Here is a 6,174-nt window from a genome sequence, read left to right as displayed (position 1 = left end):
GTTCTGGGATATCCCGGAGTACTCGTGTGATCATCCTATGGTTTGCCACCCAAGCTCAAAGGGATCTTGAGATTATTCATGCTAGAAACTTCTGTGTGCAGCCACAAGCCATTATGGGCTCCGGCATAGTTAAGTAAGTTGTGGGAATCCTTTCCATTATGGGCTAGCAGATGTAGGGGAAAGTAGGTGTACTGGCCTATCTATCGGTTAAGGGGACCTCTTCGAAAAGACTGTGTCTTGGTCATCCGTTTCTCAAACACCATGCAGTGCGAGAAATTTAATGGAGGAGATCGAGTCTTGTGGGGAAAAGTGTGCAAACCTCCGCAGAGTGTATAAACTAATCATTGCTTGTCGTGTCCCCGGTTATGGACGTCTTGAGTATCTGGTACTTGAATTATTATGTTGATCTCATTACTTTACTTAATTAATTTGTTGGGTTGATAATTATTATTTTGGGATTGAGTTGGAGGAACCTTCTCAATACTTTCAACAAAATTTGTAGTCAAATAAAATATATTCCTTTCTTATAGGAAAAAACTAGCTTTATGCAAATGATAACCATAGAGCCTCCACTAGCCATATATGCATATAGTTATATCTGTTACTTTTTCATTGCTCTATAGTGTTATCTTGCCAGCATATTCCATGTACTGACCTACACAGGCTGCAACGTATTATGTTGCAGAGTTTTCAGACGAAGAGTAAGGTGTGCTAGGTCGTTGTCGTGCACTCAGCTATGCCGTTGGAGTTGGTGGACTCATTTACCTTCGAAGCTTCCGCTGTTATCTTAGTTAGATGCCCTTCAACCATATTATTGTAATAAGTTCTCTTTTGAGACATTCGATTTAATAAGTGTGTGATTGAACTCTGTTATAAATCCTCAAGTACTGTGTGTGTCAGCATTACCGATCCAGGGATGACACTTATGCACAGAGATTTGACTGCATGAGGTCGGATCGCTACATGTTGCAAACCCATTCATATTTTATTATTGCATTATACCTATTGTATTTTAACTTTATCTTGGCTTATACCCCCTATACAATCCATAGATTCATCAAAATAAGCACACAATGCAACGAAAACAGAATCTGCCAAAAACAGAATAGTCTATTGTAATGTGGACTTTGACCATACTTCCGTAACTCCAAATATTCTGAAAAATTAGGACAACGTAGGCAATTTGTATATCAACCTTGTGTACCAAAATCAGGATTTGATCATGCTTCTGTGATTTTTAACAATTCTTGTATTGGGCACAAAAGTTTCTGTTTTTCAACAAGATCAAATCAACTATCACCCAACATGATCCTACAGGCTTTACTTGGCACGAACACTAACTAAAACATAAAAAACACAATCATAACAGTAGCATAATTGTGTGAACACACAAAAACATAAAGAAAACGAGAAAAAATATTTTATTCATTGGGTTGCCTCCCAACAAGCTCTTTCTTTATAGCCATTAAGTTAGGCTTAAGAATTCAATGATGCTCACACGAAAGGTAAGAGTTGAAACACAAAGAGAGCATCATGAAACATATGAAAAACACATTTAAGTCTAACATACTTACTATGCATAGGAATTTTATAAGCAAACAATTTATCAAGACAAGAAACATCTAACATATGCAAAGAAGATGAATAAAACATTCACAGTCTCAACATAACGAGAGGTAATTTAGTAACATGAAAATTTCTACAACCATAATTTCCCCTCTCATAATAATTCAATGTAGGATCATAATCAAATTCAACTATATAAATATTAAATAAAATATTCTCTACATGATCCACATGCATGCAAAGTTGACACTCTTCAAAAATAGTGGGATTATCATCAAATAAAGTCATGACCTCTCCAAGCCCGCTTTTATAAAAAAAATCATAATATTGAACACTCTCCAAATATGTGGGATTATTTTTTGCTAAAGTTGACACTCTTCCAAACCACTTTTGATATTATCGCAAGCATATTCATCATGAGGTTTAAATAAATTTTCAAGATCATAAGAATCATTATCACCCCAATCATGGTCATTGCAATAAGCAGTGGACATAACAGAACAAGCATCCCCAACCATGGGGTTTTGCATATCACTAACACAACTGACACTAATAGAATTTATAATAACACCATTCCAATTATGCTTTTCATTCAAGGAGCTATCATGAATCACTTTATAAATTTCTTCATTTAACAGTTCATTACAATTTTCAGATTCATGAATCTGAAGCAAAACTTCATAAAGATAATCTAGTGAACTCAATTCACTATCAATTGGTTCATCATAATTGGATCTTTTGAAAAGATTAGCAAGTGGATGAGGAACCATATCAATAGATTTTTAGCAAGTGAAAATGCAAGTAAATAGAAGACACATGACAACACAAGCAAAGAGGCAAACAAAAAAATATTTTTGTATTTTTGCAAAAACGTCTTAGAAGTGGGGGTGATGAAAATGAGATGCAAATGGAAAATAAAGTAATTGCAAGGAGATGAGATTTGTGATTGGGTACCTGATAGATGTTGATGATGTCTCCCCGGCAACGGAGCTAGAAATTCCTTTGACGTGGCTTGAATCTGCGTGGGTATTTCCCCAAAGAAGAAGGGATTATGCAGCACAACTACGACAAGTATTTCCCTCCGCTATGAAATCAAGGTTATCAATCTAGTAGGAGAATCAAGCAACACTATGTAAACGGTACCTGCACACAAAGAACAAATACTCGCAACCCCACGTGTAAGAGGGGTTGTCAAGCCCTCTACGGTAAAAAGATAGATTAAATTGTATGATATTGGATAAATAGATCTAGCAAGAACACAAAATAAAATAAGTAAAGAAAAAGTGCAGCAAGGTATTTTTGGGGTTTTGGAATAATAGATCTGAAAACAATATGATAAAAGATAGACCCAGGGCCTATAGATTTCACTAGTGGGTTCTCTCGAGAAAATAGCATACAGTGGGTAAACAAATTACTGTTGGGCAATTGATAGAAAAGCAAATAATTATGACAATATCCAAGGCAATGATCATGTATATAGGTATCACGTCCAAGATTAGTAGACCGAAAAGATTCTGCATCTACTACTATTACTCCACACATCGACTGCTATCCAACATGCATCTAGTGTATTAAGTTCATGAAGAAACGGAGTAATGCAATAAGAACAATGAGATGATGTACACAAGATCTATTCAGGTAGGAATAGACCCTATATTTTTATCCTTAATAGAAATGATACATGCCTCCCTACCCCTTCAGTCACATGGTGAGGACACTGCAAGATCGAACCTATCACAAAGCACCTCTTCCCATTGCAAGAAAAATCAATCTAGTTGGCCAAACCAAACAAAAGTTTAGGAGAAGAAATACGAGGCTATAACAATCATGCATATAAAAGATCAATGAAACTCGAATAATATTCATAGATAGATATGATCATAAACTCGCACTTCATCAGATCTCAACAAAAACACCACAAAAAGTCATTACATCAAATAGATCTCCAAGAACATCGAGGTGAACATTGTATTGAGAATCAAAAAGAGAGAAGAAGCCATCTAGCTACTGCCTATGGACCAGTAGGTCTATGCTCAACTACTCACGCATTATCGGAAGAGCACCAATGAGGATGATGAACCCCTCCGTGATCGTGTTCCCCTCGGGTAGAGTGTTGGAATAGGGCTCTAGGTTGGATCTCGTGGTTCTGAAATTTGCAACGGCTGGAATTGTGTTTCGATCACTTCCCTAGGGTTTCTGAAATATTTGAGAATTTATAAAGCTGAGAGGCGGTGAAGGAGACCTCCATGGGCCCCACCACCTGTCGGTGTCAAAACCGGCGGATCTCGGGTAGGGGGTCCCGAACTGCGCGTCTAGGCCGGATGGTAACAGGAGGCAGGGAACACGATGTTTTACCCAGGTTCGGGCCCTCTTGATGGAGGTAAAACCCTACGTCCTGCTTGATTAATATTGATGATATGGGTAGTACAAGAGTAGATCTACCACGAGATCAAGGAGGCTAAACCCTAGAAGCTAGCCTATGGTATGATTATTGTATATGGAGTTGATTGCCTACAGACTACAACCCCCCGGTTTATATAGACACCGGATAGGGTTAGGGTTACATATAGTCGGTTACAATGGTAGGAGATCTTGAATATCCGCAGCGCCAAGCTTGCCTTCCACGCCAAGGAAAGTCCCATCCGAACACGGGACGAAGTCTTCAATCTTGTATATTCATAGTCCAGGAGTCCGGCTGAAGGTATAGTCCGGCTACCCGAACACCCCCTAATCCAGGACTCCCTCAGTAGCCCCTGAACCAGGCTTCAATGACGACGACTCCAGCGCGCAAATTGTCTTCGGCATTGCAAGGCGGGTTCCTCCTCCAAGTCCTTCATAGAAGATTGTAAACACCAAGAGTAGTGTCCGGCTCTGCAAAATAAGCTTCCACATATTGCCATAGAGAGAATAATATTAACACAAATCAAATCTTCTGACGTATTCCACAGTGTGTCATCACACTACAGCCAAGTCCTTTACTCGAATCGTTTTCATTTTTCCACCTCAGCGTGTTTTGCGAGGCGGTTTCCTTGGCACGTCTTGTCAAAGCAGAGATCGTGTGCCCCCCTTTTACGGGATTCTCATCAATACGGACTTGGGTAACCCAATCGTGCCCGTTAGCATGTTTTCTCGATTAAAGGCGAGTCCCAAACGGTTCGGGGAGGGCTCCTGGTATTCAACCTCTTATAAAGAGACCAGGGCCTTACTCCTTTTCTCCAATCCCAAAACAAGTTCGCCCGTCGCCTCGAGTTCCAACACCCTAGGCTCCAGATTCTGGGCGCCTCAGACCTTCGACAATGTCCGGTTCCGACCTTCAAGGCCGATGGATGTCCTCCTCCGTCATGGAGGAGGAAGTGCTAAAGTTGAGAGAGGCTAAATTCTTGACCGCGAAATTCCACACAGGTTGCCTGCTCAAAGGCAGGCTATCCCCAGTCCCCAGCCTGGTGAGAGTGTAGTGTTCGTGTCTCACTTCCTTCGGGGGTTAGGCTTCCTGATGGATCCCTTTGTGAGGGGACTGCTGTTTTATTATGGGCTGGAATTCCATGACTTAGCTTCGGAGTCCATCCTCCATATCTCCTCGTTTATCATTGTATGCGAAGCGTTCCTCCGTGTTACCCCTCACTTCGGATTATGGCTCAAGACTTTCAAAGTGGAGCCGAAGATGATCAAGGGACGGCACGCAGAGTGCGGAGGCGCTGTTATAAGCAAAAATGCTGATGCTCCATGGACCGAGGGCTCTTTTCAAGAGGAGCTGGGCTTGTGGCAACGAGAGTGGTTTTATATCACCGCTCCCCGGAGCGCCAAGTGGGTGGTGCTTCCTGCCTTTCGCTCGGGTCCCCCACCACGGCTAGCGTCATGGGTTAACAGAGGGTTAGATTGGGGTTTGCCCAAAGACGTGCCCTTGTTACAGGGCCGAATTAAGGATCTCTTGGAAGGAGATCTCAGCTTGGTCAAGGTGACGCAGGTCATGCTGATTCGCCGAATTTTGGCCGGCAAACGTCGCCCCCTTCGCCTGTGGGAGTTTAATCCAGAGGGACCGTGAGCTCTCCAGAACTTTATGGGCGCAACGCCCGCGGAGATGTATAGACTGTTCTTCGGATCACAAGAGATGTGTCCGGATTTAACCGAGGATGCATGCCTAAGCTGCAATCACCCGGATACTCAAGTAAGCAACCTTGTGCCTGGACCTTCTATCTGTATAATTGTCATAAACTTGCCCCTAAAAGAGCCGTCCTTTTAAACAGGAGTGGATAGCGAAGGCAAAGCTGATCAGGTGTCCGACTCCCCTTCCTGAATTCAGGCCGGATCCCGTGCTGGTCAGGATGCTGGAGATAATGCCTTTGGAGGGGGAGGACAAGGAAGCTATGGCCTCCTCGAAGGAGGTTGCTCCGAAGGGAGGAACCGACAATTCCTCTCCTAAGGGGAAGAAGAGAGCCGCCTCTGACGACCCGAAAACCATGGCCTCGAAGCGGGGGAGAAAATCCTCGGCAGAGGGTTCAACACTGGGGAGTTCCTCGGCCGGACTACGCCCTCAAGGGGATCAGCCCTCCAGCGAGCCGTAAGTGGAGAAATATTTTCCTTTTGAGGGATGAGGGAAATCCTTGATTT

Source organism: Triticum aestivum, chromosome 5A, assembly GCF_018294505.1.
Source record: "Triticum aestivum cultivar Chinese Spring chromosome 5A, IWGSC CS RefSeq v2.1, whole genome shotgun sequence".
NCBI classification, from domain to species: Eukaryota; Viridiplantae; Streptophyta; class Magnoliopsida; order Poales; family Poaceae; genus Triticum; species Triticum aestivum.
This window is presented reverse-complemented; position numbering follows the sequence as displayed.